This window comes from Rhinatrema bivittatum, chromosome 5, assembly GCF_901001135.1.
Source record: "Rhinatrema bivittatum chromosome 5, aRhiBiv1.1, whole genome shotgun sequence".
Classification (NCBI taxonomy): domain Eukaryota; kingdom Metazoa; phylum Chordata; class Amphibia; order Gymnophiona; family Rhinatrematidae; genus Rhinatrema; species Rhinatrema bivittatum.
This window is the reverse complement of record NC_042619.1, coordinates 57,910,832-57,930,169: the sequence shown is the minus strand read 5'-3', so window position 1 is coordinate 57,930,169 and position 19,338 is coordinate 57,910,832.

Sequence of the window (19,338 nt, the reverse complement as noted above, 5' to 3'; positions counted from 1 at the left end):
TTATAGACAGCTTTGCAAGTATTCATTTAATAGTAAAAATTCAAAAATATATTAGATGAGCTTTTCGTGCAAAACTATTTATGCAGACCTAGATTTTAATATTCTAATACCATGACACAATGCAGCAGCATCAGCAAAGATGTTGGCATTCTCTTTTTATCTTACTTTTAGTTGATTCTGCAACAGTTTGCACACTGTGAAAGTGGAACTTAGGAGAGATTGAAGTCTTGTTATGCATCATGATCAACCAATGCAGAGCTGTATTGGTTTTAAAGAAAACTGTATTATTTAAAGTTGTGATACCTTTTATTGGACCAACATACACATTATCCAAAAATATTGTTTTAGATGAGGGTTTAAGATCACATCATCTTCACATATCAGAGACTACATGGATTTATGTAGTGGGATGATTATTTAATAGAATTAACTAAGTTGTAATCAAAGGAGGGGAGAATCCATGAAAGATACAGAGCAGGTAGTTTCAAACTGATGGAAATATGTGGCATCTCATAACAACCTATAATGAGAACTACCATATGTAAAACTAAAACGAGAAGACAGCTTCAGCTGTCAATTTAGTATACTAGTAGGTGGGTATAGCCATAAGGTAATAGCTCAGACTCAGACTACTAGTGATGTATGTCAGATGGTATACAGTGGAATAATGTTTCTTTGTGCAGCATCAATGCAAAAAGATTTAATTTAATTTGAAACAGGATTTATTTGCTGTATTTCTTGGGATGAGCTCATTCAATGCAGATTTCAAAACAAGAATAAAATAATCTATACAAATTTACAGAAATACAAATAAGTGTAATACAATATCAATTGCAATATCTGGTCAAATAACCAAGCCTTCTGGTATTTTCAAAATCTAAGGTAATTTTTATTTGATTTCAGTTTAGGAGAAAGTGCTCAAAAGTTAACGACTAAATTGGCAATTTAGCCAGCTAATATTTTATCTGATTAAAATTTGGCCAGATAAGTCAGGGGTGTTCTAGGGCATAACAGGGAGGAAATGACTTAGCTGGATAACTTATCAGTTTATCCATGCCACTGACTATATAGGTTAAGTTAGCCAGATAAGTTTATCTGATTAACCATTCAAGCCACACAACGGCTGAATATAGTCCTCAAGATATCTATATTCAGTCATAGGCATATATGAGTGCCAAATCAGAGTGAGATAGTAAGTAAGTAAGCAGCTCAGGTAGTCTCTACCTAAGTATTACTATGTTCTTTCATTATTGGGCGGATTTTAAATGCCCTGCTCGCATAAATCCACCCGGATTTACGCAAGCAGGGCCCTCGCACGCCGGCGCACCTATTTTGCATAGGCCGCCGGCGCGTGCAGAGCCCCGGGACGCGCGTAAGTCCCGGGGCTTTTTTAAGGGGGCATGTCGGGGGCGTGTCGGGGGCATCGCCAAATGCGGCGTTTCGGGGGCGTGACGCGGTGTTTGGGGGGCGGGCCCAGGGGCGTGGTTTTGGCCCGGGGGCATTCCGGGGGCGTGACCGCGCCCTCTGGAACAGCCCCCGGGTCGGGTCTTGGCGCGCCAGCAGCCCGCTGGCGCGTGCGGATTTACGTCTGCTCCGGCAGGCGTAAATCCATGGTTAAAGGTAGGGGGGGTTTAGATAGGGCCGGGGGGGGGATGGGTTAGGTAGGGGAAGGGAGGGGAAGGTGAGGGGAGGGCGAAAGAAAGTTCCCTCCGAGGCCACTCCGATTTCAGAGCGGCCTCGGAGGGAACGGAGGCAGGCTGCGCGGCTTGGCGCGCGCAGGCTGCCCAAAATCGGCAGCCTTGCGCGCGCTGATCCCGGATTTTTTAAGATACGTGCGGCTACGTGCATATCTTATAAAATCCAGCGTACTTTTGTTTGCGCTATTTTTTAAAATCTACCCCTATGCTTCTAACATGTCTTGCAACTCTAGAAAAGGAAGACTAGTCAAGTCTCACCAATGGCCAGAAACACTGTACTCCAACTTTTCTATTTACCACTGTTTTTCTTTGCTTTTTCCCCATAGATAATGGAAGCTATACCCTCAAAACCTGGCTTATAATCCATGATCACATCCCCAGAATCCTACAGATGAGTGTAACAATGAAGCACATAGACATAAGAACATAAGATATGCCATACTGGGTCAGACCAAGGGTCCATCAAGCCCAATATCCTGTTTCCAACAGTGGCCAATTTAAGTCACAAGTACCCAAACATTAGATAAATCACAAGTTACTCTTGTTTATTAATTACCTTAATAGCAGTTTATGGATTTTTCCTCTAGGAACTTATCCAAACCTTCTTTAAACCCAGATACACTTCCTCTAGCAATGAATTCCATAGCTATAATAAAGAGGACTTGTGGCCTACCTAAAACTCACTTTAGATGTCTGTACAAATCAGGGGAATATCTGTTATACGCCTCCACTAAGGCCTGTGAACATCATTTTGATTTGCTGCATGCTACATATCTAGAAAAAAAAAACAAAGGCAGCTTCCTCCTGAGGATGATGGGCCAGAGTCCCCTGCCTCTGAGGAAGAAGAGGAGGAGAAGGGGAAGACAGAAGAAGAATTGGAAGACGTTCAGCACCATGCATACCAAGAAACAGGCTGACTATATAAGCAATATACTAAGACAAAGATACCTTTAAATATTGAGTATTTCTCTCTCACTCTCTCTCTTTCTAAATAGGTAGATTCAATCACTGCAAATAGATAGCTACTAATTACGAAGGTATCTTTCAAACAATTCTATATATATGCACGTATATAGCAGAGCAGAAATCCATAGTATTTTATAACCTTTGCATATCATAAACATGCAGATTATAAAATATGAGTATGTCTACTTATGCACAAATACCTGCAATGCATTGAAAGAGAATATTTCAATGCAATAAACAAGCATACTTTTTTTTAGAAATATATGCACATACATTTTATGAGTGAAGAAAATATGACTTGATTGTTGAAACCCTGGTTTATATACAGGGATGGTAATTTTTAAAATGCCACGTATGCGCACATATATGCACGTATGCTATCTCGCATTAAAAGGATGCAGCCATATTATAACATACACAAGCATATACGTAGTATTAAACAACTCTCAGAATATTTGGATCAGCATTACATTTTAGACCAATATATGGATTTAGGCTTCATCACAGCACTAAAACTCTTCTTCTCTCCTGCACTGAAATCCTTCACTGTGGGTTTGATTCCCGCACTTCTTACATGTATATCTTCCTGGACTTATCTGCTGCTTTCGATACCATTAATCATGACATTTTACTCTCCCGCTTATTCAATATTGGCTTAGCTAGTACTGTCTTACAATGGTTTAAATCATATCTTCTTAATAGAACCCAGTCTGTTTTCATTAATACTAGCACTTCTTCCTGATTCCCGTTAAACAGTGGTGTTCCCCAAGGATCAGCTCTTTCCACTGCACTGTTCAATATCTATCTTTCACCGCTATGTCAACTGTTATCTACCTTGGGCATTTCAGATAAAATTTATGCAGATGACATACAGTTTTTCTTCTCCACGCAATATGATCGGGGATCAATGACATGTTTATCTTATATCAAAACTTGGCTATTCCACCACAAACTGAGTCTTAACCTATTCAAGACAGAAATCATGATCTTGGGCAGCTCCTCCTTTACCAGCATTCCTACACATATCACTGTCGATAATATCAATATTAATATAACAAACAAGCACAAAATTTGGGAATATACTTTGACCCAAAATTTAATTTCCAGTCACACATTCAATCAATTGTTAAATCTTCCTTTTACAAAATCCAGCTGTTAAAACACATCAGTCCATTACTGAAACACGAAGCATTCCGTACTGTCCTTCAGTCCATTGTATTAACCAGTTTAGATTACTGTAATGCTCTTTACATCGGCCTCCCTGCTTCTTTCATACATCCTCTGCAGCTTGTACAGAAATCTGCTGCTTGCTTACTTTCCTGTGCCAAGTTTGCTGATCATATTATCCCAATATTACACAGAATCCATTGGCTTCCCATCAGCTGGCGCATACAATATAAACTGCTCCCTATCATTCATAATCTAATTCATACCAAAAACTGCTGGCTTTCCTCAACTTTACATTTGTACACTCCCTCTCGAAACTTAAGATCTCAGAACCAAATGTTACTACAAGTACCAACTCCCAAGTTTACCATTACACATGAAAGATCCTTCTCTATTGCTGGCCCTATTATTTGGAACACGCTTCCCACATTTATTCAACTTATAACTGATACCAAAGAATTCAAAAAAGCACTAAAATCTCATCTTTTCAAATCTGCCTTTTCAGACCAGTGAACATTCTAACCTCTTCTATTTGATCTGCCCCATAATCTCTTCGTTTCTCATTTTTTCCTCCTTTCTTTATTTTGTGTTCCTTATTTTATCTGAGACTACCTGATTAAGTTGTTAGTTTTTTTTAAATTTTTATTAGTATGCTGATGTCTATTTTATTTTGTATTTTAATTATTTAATATTATTTATTATGCATATCTTATTATAAACTGCCCCAAACTAAGGAGGGTACGGTATATAAGAACTTCCAAATAAATAAATGGTATAAAACAGGCTGTACACACATACATATGCACACAATTTTATATGGATGTGCACTTGTGCACGCAAATGCCACCTCTACTGCGTCAGTTTGGAGATTTTAGTAGACATGCGTGCTGACACAATTACCAGTTTCCCCAGTTCATTACCAGTTGGCCCAGATAAAGGATAGGACATCCTAACCCCCCTAGTTAATAAGTCTACCTTTTACCCTGATAGCCCCAAACCTTAAAATCCTGCTAACCTCTTTTGTGTTTTTTTTTTGTTTCAGGATTTTCACACCATCCATAGCAGAAGTAAAGTTTATGAAGTAGGGGACCCTGGTACATGCTTGTGTGCATAAATAATTACACACAGAGTTCATGGAGAAATCTAGGAACACCCATGCTCCACCCAGACCACACCCATTTCCCATCCTTTTTTGCAAACTCTTTTTTTCTGCCTGTACTGGGAGATATGTTGTGCATACTCGCATGCTTTTAAGTTCACTTAGAGAATAGTCACTGCCATTAGCAATGGTAAAATGGAATAGACTTAGTTTTTGGGTACTTGCCAGGTTCTTATGGCCTGGATTGGCCACTGTTGGAAACAGGATGCTGGGCTTGATGGACCCTTGGTCTGACCCAGTATGGCATTTTCTTATGTTCTTATGTTCTTTTTAAAATTCATGCAGAGTTCGCTGGCCTGACTTCTGTATGTATCTCCCAGCTTTGGCGTACTGTAGGACTTTTGAAATTCGCCAAATAAGTGGTATATTTTAAAACATATGCACCTAATTTAAATTATATTGAGAAAAGGGGGAGGGGAAAATTAAGCAATCTGGAGGGCAAGTGGAGGAATAAGAAGAGGAAACTGAAGGGAGGACTAGGGAGGAGAGGAAGCCAAAAGGTGTAAGACAGAGGAAAGAAAGCAACTTGAAGGGCAAGAAAAGAGGGAAGACATTGAGACGAAGATGAAGAGAGAAAGGCAAAGGGATGAGAGTAAGGTCAGGGTAAGAACAGGGAAGAGAGAAAACTGGAGCAGGAGAAAGAAAAGAGAATTGAATAGATGAATCGGTGAAGTTTAGAAAGAGTTAAAAACTGAGTAAAAAATGTGAGATAGAGTGATGGTGGGATCAGAGAGATTGGAGGGCAGAAAAGGCAAGAACTTACTCTTTATTTTTTTACTTCAACTCATGGTTTAAATAGTATTTAAATATTAAGACAGCTATACTTTATATCAAAGTGCTACTGCTTAAAGTATTCATGCAAATGTAATAAAACACATGTATATTTTCAATATTTTTATTCCAAAGAGCAGCTGCTATTTAGTCTGACAGATGAAACCATGCAGACAGAAAAATCAGGTAATCAAGGGATCAGTAAGAATGGTATTGCTTTAATGAAGATCTCAAAAGCACAGACCATAAGTGCCAAATTTCAAATTGTAGAAATCTTGTCTAGTCTCCAGTGGAGCACTTCTCTCTGACTCCACTGAGGACTATGTAATGTGTTTCACTGAAAATTGCTTGATTACCTAAAAAAAAACAACAAAAAAACCTTACTGAAAATTGCCTCCCTAAAATGCAGCAAAAGTAAGCATGAGTTCCACAGCTTTTCGCCACAGGAAAACCAGTTTCTGTAGGACTCTGTTGGGTGGGATGTTATGTTCCGTGGCCGTGGAAGGCCACGACCGCGGTCCCCTACCATGCCCGCGAAGGCGACCCGCTGCGGGAGCTCCGGGGGAAGCCCATGATCCCAGTCCCGTCGATCCGGCACGGGCCCCTGTGCTGGTCGCCGGGTGGGGAGCCGTCCCTGCTCCTTTCTCGTGGTGTTCAGCAGCATTTTCTTCCGTGGAGGAAGTCCAAGATGGCCGCCACCATCTTTAGGCGTGAGGCCGTGCCCCCTTGTCAGATTTAAAAGGACCTGGTCCCTTTAACTACACTTAGCTGTTCCCTATGAGCCAGAGCAGAGGAAGTATATAAGGAGGCTTCCTCTGCTCATTCCTTGACTTGCCAACGTCTTCCAACGTAGTCAGGTCTGCTTGCTTCGGTGAGTTCTTCTACTTCAGATCCTTGTTCCTGTCTTGTCTTGGTGTTCCTGGTTCCTGACTTCGGATTGGCTAGTGGTGATTCCTGGTGTGTGACTTTGGATTGGCCAGCGACGATCCCTTGGTGTGTGACCTCGGACTGGTAAGCGACGACCTTCTGGCACTTGACCTTGGACTTCTTCTTGACCATTGTCTCCAAGGGCCCACCTAAATCCCAGCGGCCCGGGTCCCTACGGACTCCTCCCGGGGGAACTGTGGGCTTCCAGGGGTGAAGCTCCAGTTAACTCTTGCACCGAACGCTCAACTCCTTGACCTCTCAAAGGTCCACCTAAGACCCAGTGGTCCGGGTTCCTACAGGCTCCTCCTGGGGGGACCGCGGGCTTCCAGTGGCAAAGACACAGTTCCTTCCTCGATGTCACGACTCTTCGTCTGCCTCCACAGTCGCCTCATTCTCCAGTGCCGAGGGTCAGCTGGTCACGTCTTCAGTTTCTGCCTCACCACCCGACGGGAGAACCTACGGATCTTCCTCCTAAGGTATTCCATCCTCCCATTGGCCCAAGGGTTCACAAGCCTGAGCATAACACGGGAGAGGAAAATAGTGCATTCTTATTTGATTTTCAAATGTGTCTGTTCTATTTTACCCCTATCACCACCACCCACACAAATAGGTGCAAAGTACTTAGACACTTTTAGGGGTCAATTTTTAAAGAGTTATGTGGGGGTTGTGCATCTAAAATGAGCATGAATGCGCTGGTGCACACACAAAGATAATTTTTTGAAGAATGGGAGTATGCACAGAAAAGCAAGGGTATGCCGGGGCATGGTTTAAAAGTACATGCACAGTTCAGTGTTTTGTCAACAGAGTATGCTTATAAATCATCAAATATGTAGGATCTTTTTATGCCTGCTATTTAAGGTGCCAAATACAAATATAATTTGTCTTTTGGGACTTGGAACATAGGAGTCTGGTGGGAGTGTAAGTACTATATATGGAGTTCTTGTGTAGTGAACATTTCTTTTTAATTTATTTGTGTATTGTTTCAGTGACGTGTCCATTATTTGTTCTATATTTATCAGTGTAATTGTCTTTTCTGTTTGTCAGTCAGTGTGTCTCAGGGGGTTTTTTTTGTTGTTGATATTGTGTTTATGTGCCTTCGAGTAGTTGTATTTGGAAAGCATGTGTGGCTAAGGGTGGATTGGGGATTGATGCTGGGTGTTACTTGTGCTGCGTCTGAGCATGTTGGTGGTGAGAAGTGAAGCAATAAGAGCTATAAATGTGTGGATTAGATGGCATCTGCATCAGTGGAAGGAGAGACCACAGAGGAGGAGGAGGAGGTACCCTACAGAGAGGATATATAGGTCCATAATACAGTTTTTGCATCTTTCTGAGGAATAAGCCATGTGCTGGTTCAGGTTTAATAAGGAAAGCATTGTATAACTCTGCCAGCACAGTTGAAAGGGGATCTGTACCCTTCCACACATGGAGATTACTCCTTGCCATTTCATCTCAAAGCTCCCACAGTCTTGGCCTTTTTTACCACTAGCAGCTTCCAAAACCCTCTCAGGGTCACAGCAAAAATGTGCCAGTCAGCCACCTCACATTATATTAAGCAGTCTTTGAGTGTTTTTCTCAAGAAAACAAATCAATATAATTTAACTATACTAAAGAGGAAAATTGCCCATACCTGCCTCGCCGTTATGCAACTGTCTACTAGAAGGATGCCTGCGCCTTGGAAGTTAGGCTGTTAAAGTGCCAAGAACAAGCCATGGCCAAGACCCCTAATCTCTCACAAATTCCCATAAAATGTCTAGTTCCCTACGGAATTAGCACAGGAGACCAGGGAGCCTCTTCCAGTCTTGCCTGCTGGGTAGGGGCAATACAGAAAACAAACCTTCTCATTCTTACTCCAGTCCCTCAGAAACCCATCTGTGGTATATGGTCAGTGTTCTCTCTCCCCAATCCCATATGCACTTCTTTATGTGTGTGAGGAGTAGTATCAGGCCATGTGTTCCTCTTTTGCTGGTCGGGCACAATTGCTGCTTTCAATCACAGGATGCTGTACAGTCCCGCAATTGAAAGCAGCAGTCAAACCCACCAGCAGACAAGGAAGACAAAGCTTGATGCACTGTCATTATCCTACATCTTCTTGCAGTGACCGCACTGGAAAAGGAAAGAGGAAGTTTTAAGAGCAGCTGGAGGGAGGGGGGGAGAGGAGGGAATTGGAGAATCTGAATGGTGGGGGAATAAGGAAAAGAATAAGGAATAAGGAATAAGGAAAAGCCGTCCCTGCTCCTCCCTCGTGGCGTTCAGAATGGGATGATTGTATGACATGGAGAGGCTGCAAAGGATATGGGAATGAGGGAATGGGCTGTGTGAAGGGGGAGAGCCTGAGGGGATAACTGGATAAGGGGATAAATGGAAAAAGGAAAAAAGGGAAAAAGGATGGGGTGATTGTATGACACAGGGAGAAGCTGGGAGGATAATGGAATAAGGTGTGTGAGAGGGAGGAACGGCTTAAGGGGATAAGGGAAATGTTATAAGCACAGGGATTGTGGTCGTTTGCTTGAGAAAGAGAGAGCCCTTGAACCACGGTGCAACCTCAGGGCAAAGATCCAAGGATGGCACCATTGGAGGTGAGCGATTCAGGCATGGGCTGGGCTTGGAACTTGGAACGTAGTTTGGAACTTGGAACAAAGCACACTCAGACCTCTGCTGAGCCTGTTTGCACAGAATGAGACCAAACAACGCAATGCTGTTCTCTGGGGTAGCCCTCCGGCCACTCAATAGTCCTTTCAGACATGCTGCTTGGGAATGGCATGTGTGTCAGGACAGATGAAGGCTGAGGACAGGACATGACATGACATGACAAAGAACTCAAACAAAGACTTGGAACTTGAGGCGGAGATTCTGGAGCTTTGGAAACATGAGACTAAGATCCTGGAGACTTGGGAACTCAGACGAAGACTCAGGTAAATGAAGAGTTCAGATTCCCAGGGCATTGCACCTCAGTGCATCCTACACAGCCCCCCTTGGGCTGGTCGTGGACTATGCTGACCCACTGCGCACCCTACACAACCTGCCACAGGTTGGTTGTGGACCACGTGGGGAGCAGGACAGGCTCAGGACTGAGAAAGAGGAGGAGAGGAGTGAGGACACCACTTGGAATGAGGAACATGACTTGGAATAAGGAACAAGGAGATCTGCTGGCTGTACAAGCTCCACGAGCCTGGAACTTGGAACATGACTAGGAATTTGAGAACTGACTTGGAACTTGGACAAGGACAAACTCAAAGGACATGATCCATCAAAGACAGACTTGGAAGTAGGCCCTATGCCAGGAAGCGCCCTACACCGCCCCCCCCCCCCCCCCCCCCATGGACTGGTCATGGACCACGACGCTGGCATGCCTGGAGGAAGGACGAGACAGAATACAGAAGACTGACCTTGAAATGAAGACTGCAACATCAAGAACTTGACTGAAGATTCAGATGAGGCAGAGATTGAGAAGATTGGCCGAGGAAACAGCAGGAGGCCAGGTAGATAGAACAAGCAACATGACGAAGCTCCAACAAGAAACTAGGAAACCAGGAATTAGAATTTAGAACAGAAACAAGAGGATCAGGAATATCCAATGCGGAACATGAAGACCAACATGACAGAGAGATGACCACGGAAGACCTTGAAGGAAGACACACCATGGACGACCATGTACAGTTCTTACAAAGGCCCTGAGGAACTTATGGAGACCCTTTTTATGGGGCTGAAGGCAGAATGAGGAGATATCATCAGTAAGGGCTGTAGGGCTTCTCCCACCATGGGCCCTTTAAATCTAGAAGAGCGGCATACACGCACACGCACCTAGAGGAGACCAGCATCAAGCAGGAGCGGCAGCTTCAGTGGTGTCCCAGCCACGAAGAAGGTGAAGTCAGCAGTGGCCCTCCCACCGCAAAGAGTGACAGAGTCAGTGGGATGGCACTCAAGCCGCATGGGAGCAGCGTCAGCGGCACTTGGGCTGCAAAGACAAGCGGCAGCTGTGGCTCCTAGTCCCAAAAATCCCTGGCAGCGGAAAGAGCTGCGAAGGGACAGGCGACAGCGGCCTCCATGCCACGGGAAGCAGGACTGCATGCCGCAAAGAGTAGCAGAGGTGGCACTGGGCCAGTGAGGCGAGAGGCTGCTTGGCCGGCCCTGCGAGCAGCATCACAACAGCACCCCTCCTCAGCCTCTTCTCTTTGGCTGCTTAGGACACGGAGGTATATATTATTCATTTACATAATTCATCACGTACAACAAGGTCAACATATAAAATTCAGCTGGATGTTCCTTCATTACCACAAGCCAAATTATCCTCCACAAGAAATAGAGCCATCTCCATTGTCGGCCCAAAATTATGGAACTCATTACCTCATCACCTCAATTCGCAAGTAAACGTTAAATCTTTTAAAAAAGAACTTAAAGCCTGGCTACTCTCACAGTCCTACAATGGTTGCTCACCTAATGACAACAGAACATAAATCTTTGATTTCATCCTATGTACGTTCCATTCTACGTGATCAATCCCCCTCCTACGACGACCGCCCTGACTCACAGAAACCTTCTCGCTTTTGTTACGGTATCAACCGTCACCCTACAAGATTTTTTATACAATCATATTTTCTAATATTTAATGTATTTATTGACCATTACTAAGTTATTGTTCTGATTCAATTTTTTACTGTTATACTGTTATGGATTTAAATGTAACTGGTTTGTTATTATGTAAACCGGAGTGAAGGCAATGTCTGCTATACCTCGGTATATAAACGAATGCTAAATAAATAAATATCTTCTATACCAGCTGAGGAAATCAGGGGTCCAAACGCAGGATCTAAAGATGCTTGGTTTTAGAAGCTGAAGCAAGGAAGCATTTGGAACATGCTGAAGAACATAAGAACATAAGAACATAAGAAAATGCCATACTGGGTCAGACCAAGGGTCCATCAAGCCCAGCATCCTGTTTCCAACAGTGGCCAATCCAGGCCATAAGAACCTGGCAAGTACCCAAAAACTAAGAACATACTGAAGACTGGACACAAATGCAATTATAAACTGGATGAAGGCTTGACTCGGATTTTAATGAAGGCACAGGTGTAACAGTAGCATCTTAGAGTATTGGTCCAATTCTTTAGATTCTCACTTGGTTGCATCAGAAGTGTGGAACACATTAGCATAGTTATCTTCCTGCTATACTAGCAATGGTGGAGGTAGAGCATCATTGCTAAATTCTTTTAGTGATGGAAGTAAAATATAAGAAAAATGAGTAGCCAAAACTTGCAGGATTACAAACGAATTAGCTCTTGGATAGCTAATGGTACTGGAAACAATACTGTGTAGCTAGGAACTACGGTAGATAATACTCAGATAATGGTGATGATAGATGCTGCATGGACTTAAGATTGACAGGTGGAGTGGAACTTAGCGATACCAACAGCAGGCTTTTGCAGAACAGATAATAGATGAAAATAACCTATTTAGATAAAGGGAAAGAAGGAAATTAGATTCTTTGGTTGACAATCCACATGTTATAGCAGCTCACATTCTGCATTGGGCTTTGTCTTTCATTTGAAAACCTGATAATAGGTGTATTAAAAGTTGTTATTAGTCCCTCTCATTCTTTCCACAGAACACATACGTATGGACTTAGGAAGAACTAATTGCTTTCCAGTAGTAGAAGAGGGAAATCTCAACCAGTAATATACTGGCTAGATCTCTCTTGGCTTTCATTTCCTGACTTCCAAGCAAGAGGCTCTACAATAGAAAAAAAAAAAGAACTTTTGCTTTGTGCAAATCGGGTGCAGATATCCCATTCTCTTTTCCACTATCATAGAAAAATGATCTATCTTGTTTCTTAATTGAATGGATTCCCAAGCATAATCTCATATGCAATTAAAGGAATTAAGGATCCCTGTAGGGACAAAATGTGAGGCTTAATGTAGAACAACTTGAGAGACCGGAGAAGCTCTTCGTTCTTCCTATAAGAGCAGTCTCATTCTCCTGAAATTGATCTCCAAGTTTCACAATTGATGGTCACCTCCCTGACATAGTAGAAGAAGCAAAGTTCAAGGAGAAGATGGCAGCAACACCTCTCAAATGATCCATGGATAGTGGCATTGTATCCAAAAACAGTTCTAGAGAAAAACATTGTTGACAATAGAGTCCCCAGATTGGTGTTAAGGCTTCCTCTTGAGGGATATGTAGTATAAAGGCAATGTTAGCTTTTCAAGACAAGATGGAAGATATCTATTTAAGTTCTTTGACTGGCAGCGGAGAAAGCACTAGCTGTCAAGATAGTGAAACAGAGACAAATCAGGAATTTCCAAAACCTGATTCCATTTTATGCCAGCTCAGGGAAAGTTGCAAGAGATGGTGCTAGAGGATGGTGGCTTGCAAGTTCTTATAGGTTTCAGAACAACTCTCCCCATCAGTATCATGAAGAAGTGGTAAACTAGATGATGACATAGCTGGTAGGGATGTGAATCGTTTTAGGACGATTAAAATTATCGTCCGATAATTTTAATATCATCTTAAACCGTTATGGAACACAATACAATACAGATTCTAACGATTTATCGTTATAAATCGTTAGAATCGTGAGCCGGCACACTAAAACCCCCTAAAACCCACCCCCGACCCTTTAAATTAAATCCCCCACCCTCCCGAACCCCCCCCCAAATAACTTAAATAACCTGCGGGTCCAGCGGCGGTCCGGAACGGCAGCGGTCCGGAACGGGCTCCTGCTCCTGCATCTTGTCGTCTTCGGCCGGCGCCATTTTCCAAAATGGCGCCGAAAAATGGCGGCGGCCATAGACGAAAAAGATTGGACGGCAGGAGGTCCTTCCGGACCCCCGCTGGACTTTTGGCAAGTCTCGTGGGGGTCAGGAGGCCCCCCACAAGCTGGCCAAAAGTTCCTGGAGGTCCAGCGGGGGTCAGGGAGCGATTTCCCGCTGCGAATCGTTTTCGTACGGAAAATGGCGCCAGCAGGAGATCGACTGCAGGAGGTCGTTCAGCAGGTTATTTAAGTTATTTGGGGGTGGGGGATTTAATTTAAAGGGTCGGGGGTGGGTTTTAGGGGCATTTAATGTGCCGGTTTTTCGATTTTTCGATTTTTTAACGATTTTTCACGATTTTTCACGATATTTTACCCCCCCAAACGGCAACAATACGATTCCCTCCCCCTCCCAGCCGAAATCGATCGTTAAGACGATCGAGGACACGATTCACATCCCTAATAGCTGGAAGCTTGGAATAGTACCAGTGGCTGGAGTCATAAATTGTGCAGAGCAGAGTCTGGATCTTAGCTGAAAAAATGAAACCAAGCCTTGGGCGTGGCGCCTCCTGCAGGTCATAAAAACCCAAAGGACCTGGAACTGCTGTAGAATTTTTAACATAAATGGATATACGCCCCTGTAAGGTCGATGGTACTTGATGTAGAAGGAACAAGGAGACTTGGAACAACTATAAAAGTTGAAAACCTGGTACAGTCATCTCCTGCAGGTCATATGGCATCCAGGAAAAAATGCAGGCGTCTCCTGTAGATGGAGAGGAAAAAGTCCATGGAACAATTGCAGGCTCCACCTGCAAGTTGTAGAGAAGTTCCAAGATCGGACTAAGTATTTGAAGTGAATCTGGGTGCAGGCGCCTCCTGTGGGTTGTCAAAAAAATTTCAGATGTGGTAACATGAAAAGATTCTTGGCTTGGAACAAGATATCAAAAAGTCCAGGAAACTTGAACCCGTTGCAAGAACTCACCGAGCTCAGGGCCTTCGCAACCTGTTATGAGTGCAGGGATTTTGGTTGCTTGCTTGAGAAAGAGAGCCCCTCAACCACAGTGCAGCTCCAAGGAAGGCACTGTGGGAGGCGAGCAATTCAGGCATGGGCTGGGCTTGGAACTTGGAAATAGCTTGGAATTTGGAACAAAGCACCCTCAAACCTCCGCTGAGTCTGTACACACACAGTGAGACCCAATAATGCAATGCTGGTCTCTGGGGTAGCCCTACGGCCACTCGATAGCCCTTTTGGACCTGCTGCTTGGGAACAGCTTGTGCGTCAGGACAGACGAAGGCTGAGAATTGGACATATCATGACAAGAAACTCAAACGAAGACTTGGAAATTGAGACGGAAATTCTGGAGACTTGGGAACCTAGACAAAGGCTCAGGTACATGAAGAGTTCAGATTCACGGGGCACTGCACCTCAGCACGCCCTACATAGCCCCCTGTGGGCTGGTCACAGAATACGCTGTCCCATAGCACCCTACACAACTTGCCACAGGTTGGTCGTGGACTACACGGAGAGCAGGACAGGCTCAGGACTGAGACCTAGAGGAGGACAGGAGTCAGGACATCACTTGGAACAAGGAACATGGCTTGGAACGAGGAACAAGGAGATCTGCTGCTTGGACAAGCTTCACGAGCCCAGAACTTGGAACATGACTAGAAATTCGAGACCTGACTTAGAACTTGGAAAAACAATGAACTCCAAGGACTTGATCCAGAAAAGACAGACTTGGAAAAAGGCCCTACATAGCCCTCCATGGACTGTTCATGGACCATGATGCTGGCACGCCTGGAGGAAGGACAATAGAGAATCCAGAAGGCTGACCTTGAAGTGAAGACTGCATCATCAGGAACTTGATTGAAGATTCAGAAGAGGCAGAGATTCAGAAGACTGGATGAGGAACTGGCAGGAGACCAGGAACATAGAACAAGCAAGATGACAGAGTTCCAACAAGGACAAGGAAACCAGGAATGAGAATGTCAAACAGGAACAAGAGGATCAGGAACATCCAACAAAGAACATGAAGACCATCAAATCAGTCACGGAAGACCTTGAAGGAAGACACATTGACAATCATGTACACTCCTTGTGAAAGTCCCAAGGAACTGATGGAGAGCCCTTTTATAGGGCTGAAGGCAGAACGAGGCAATGATATCATCAGTAAAGGCCACAGGGCTTCTCCCACTGAGGGCCCTTTAAATCCAGAAGAGCGGTGTGCGCGTGCACCTAGAAGAGGCCGGCATCAGGCAGGAGCAGCGATAGCGGTGGTATCCCAGCAATGAAGAAGGTGAAGTTGTCAGCAGCTCCCCGCCACAAGAATGAAAGTGACAGTGGCCCTTCGCCACGAAGATTGACAGCATTGGTGGGGCAGTACTCAGGCTGCATGGGAGCAGCATCAGAGGCCCGAGTCCCCGAAGACAAGTGGCAGCTGTGGCTCCTAGCCGTGAAAAATCCCAGTGACAGAAAGAGTCAAGAATGGACAATTGACAGTGGCCTCCACGCCATGGGAAGCAGGACCTCGGCATCAGTGGTACTGCATGCCACGAAGAGTGGCAAAGGCGGCACTGGGCCAGTGAGGTGAGAGGCTGCTTGGACGGCCCCGCAAGCGGCATCACAACAGCAAAGAGGTGATGAGGGTGTTACCGTTTCCCGGGTCGGCAGGGCTGTCCTCCGGGGTCGGCGGGGTTCTACCTCCGTTCCCGCTGTTCCCGTGGCGCCGGCGGCGCGTCTTCCCTCTGCACGGGCCCGACGTGTTCCGGGAACGTCCGTGGTCACGGCTGATGCCGCGGGCAAATCTCGCGCTACTACGCGCCATGGACACGCCTCCTGACGTCAGACGCCGGCCAGTCGCGGTTTGCGCGGGAATAGATTGTATTTAAACAGAGCTCCCTGCTGAGCCCTTCGCTTCGGCCACAGTGCGCTTTGGTGAGTTTTTTTTGTCTCTGCCCTGCCTGTCGCTCAGCTCTTGACCCGGACTGCTTCGTGGATTCCTCTGCCTGCTGCCTGCCCTGACCCTGGTCTGCCTTTTTGGATTCCTGTCTGCTCCCTGTTTCCTGGATCTGGTTTGCTCTGGTACTCCTGTCTGCTGCCTGCCTCGACCTGGACTCTTTCATCGGTTTATTCTGTTTGCTGCCTGCCTTGACCTGGACTGCTACTTTGGATTATTCTGTTTGCTGCCTGCCTTGACCTGGACTGCTACTTTGGATTATTCTGTTTGCTGCCTGCCTTGACCTGGACTGCTACTTTGGATTATTCTGTTTGCTGCCTGCCTTGACCTGGACTGCTACTTTGGATTATTCTGTTTGCTGCCTGCCTTGACCCGGACTGAGCCTTGGATTCTTCTGCGTGCCACCGTCTCCGACCTGGACTGTAGGATCTTCTGTTCCTGTGCCTCCCAGACTCAAGGTAAGCGGGGTCGACCCAGGTTCCACTTAACCCTCGTTACAGTTGGCCGAAGCCATGGAACCAGTCGACTTGGCCGCACTCCAGGCAATTCCCGGGATGGCCAACCGAATTCAACAGCAGCAAGGGGTACTGGACCAAGTTACAGGGGTCTTAGATCGGCTGGTGGCCCGAATGGATGCGTTAGCCCATACCCCGGCTATTCCTATAACCAGTACTGCAGCAAGTCCTACACCTATTCGGATTCCTCCTCCGCCTCGCTTTAATGGCACTGCCACACTGTGTCGAGGATTCATTAATCAGTGTCGAATGCACTTCTCATTACAGCCCACTTCCTTTCCCAACGACAAAACCAGGACTACCTTTATTCTTTCCTTGTTGGAGGGACCCGCCCTGGCTTGGGCTTCTCCGCTTTGGGAGAGGGATGATCCCCTTCTCTCTAACCTGGAGCGATTCTTAAAAGAATTTCGCCTTATTTTTGACGAACCCGGACGTTCTAACTCAGCAGCTAATGAATTACTTCACATCAGGCAAGGATCTCGATCTGTGGGTGACTACGCCATCCAGTTCCGGACATTAGCCTCTGAACTCGCTTGGGGAGAGGATAGTTTGTTGGCAATTTTTCGACAAGGTCTAGCAGAGAACATTAAGGATGAGCTTGCTGGCAGAGACCCTCCTGAAACCTTGGAGGGATTAATTCGTCTGGCTATCCGACTAGATTTGCGTTTCCAGGAAAGAACACGTGAGCGAGCTGCTTCCCGAAGGACCTTTCGCCTAGCCCCCACTTTTCAGCAGCCGCTTTCGGTTCAACCTGCTGCAGCGGCTTCGAGCTGTACTGAGGAACCCATGCAGATTGATAGGGTTCGCCTCACGCCGGAGGAACGTCACAGAAGGAGAACCAAGAATCTCTGCCTCTATTGTGCGGGGCGCCGGCCATTTCGTCAATAAATGTCCCAACAAGGCGGGAAACTCTCGGACCTAGGACGGGTTGGAGAGGCCTCCCTGGGTCCCACTGGCTCCTCTCCACAACTACTCCTTCCTGTTACCATTTCATTTAATGAGCAAGTACATTCGGCCCAGGCATTCATTGATTCAGGAGCAGCAGGTAATTTTATTCAGGAGCAAATGGTTAAGTCTTACCAGATTCCGGTCAAGCCTCTAGACGTTTCCCTCTCTGTTACTTCAGTCTCCGGGCATTCTGTAGGTATGCGAATCTGCTACATCACCGAACCCATTTTACTTACCACTGGCGTTTTACATCAAGAACGCATCCAGCTATATGTACTTCCATCTTCTGTCAATCAAATCATTTTAGGTCTACCCTGGTTACGGACTCATCAACCCCTGGTGGACTGGGCTTCGTTGCAACTCACCTCTTGGAGTCCTTTTTGCTTTCAGAACTGTTTAACGTCTATCCACAGAACCTCCATCCAGACTACGCAACTCTCTCCTAATATTCCTGCTCCCTATCAAGACTTCCAGGATGTGTTCAGTAAGCAACGAGCTGAGACCCTGCCACCTCACAGACCGTATGATTGCGCCATAGATCTTCTTCCGGACAAGATTCCACCCAGAGGGAGGATTTATGCACTGTCAGAGCCGGAATCCGAGGCATTACGGCAATACATCAAGGACAATTTAGCTAATGGGTTTATTCGACCATCTACATCTCCTGCTGGAGCAGGGTTCTTTTTTGTCAAAAAGAAGGATGGGTCGTTACGACCCTGCATCGACTATCGAGGTCTCAATAGTATCACGAGGAAAAATAAGTATCCAATTCCGCTTATTTCTGAATTGTTCGATCGCATTAAAGGAGCCCAAATTTTTTCTAAACTGGACTTACGTGGGGCTTACAACCTGATAAGAATTCGCGAAGGGGATGAATGGAAGACGGCGTTTAACACCCATGACGGCCACTACGAATACAGGGTTATGCCGTTTGGCTTATGTAACGCTCCAGCCGTTTTTCAGGATATGATCAATGACATTTTTCGGGATATGTTGTACTCACATGTCATTGTTTACTTAGATGACATTCTCATTTTTTCGGAGACCTCGCAACAACATCTACTTCATGTTCGACAGGTGCTTCAACGTCTTCGTGACAATAAATTGTTCGCTAAATTAGAGAAATGTGTTTTTCATGTACCCGAGTTATCATTTCTGGGATATATCATCTCCAATAAAGGACTATCCATGGACCCCGATAAACTGAAGGCCATTCTGACTTGGCCTCAACCTGTGGGCTTGAAAGCCTTACAACGGTTCTTGGGCTTTTCTAATTATTACAGACAGTTTATCCCCAACTTTCTTCGTTGGTTGCCCCCCTCACGATGCTTACCAAAAAGGGAGCTCCGACACATACGTGGCCGGCTGCAGCAGTACAGGCCTTTCTTCAACTCAAGCACGAATTCACTAAGGATTTATGCCTCCGGCGCCCCGACTCCACCAGGCCATTTATTCTAGAGGTCGATGCTTCCGCAGTAGGGGTCGG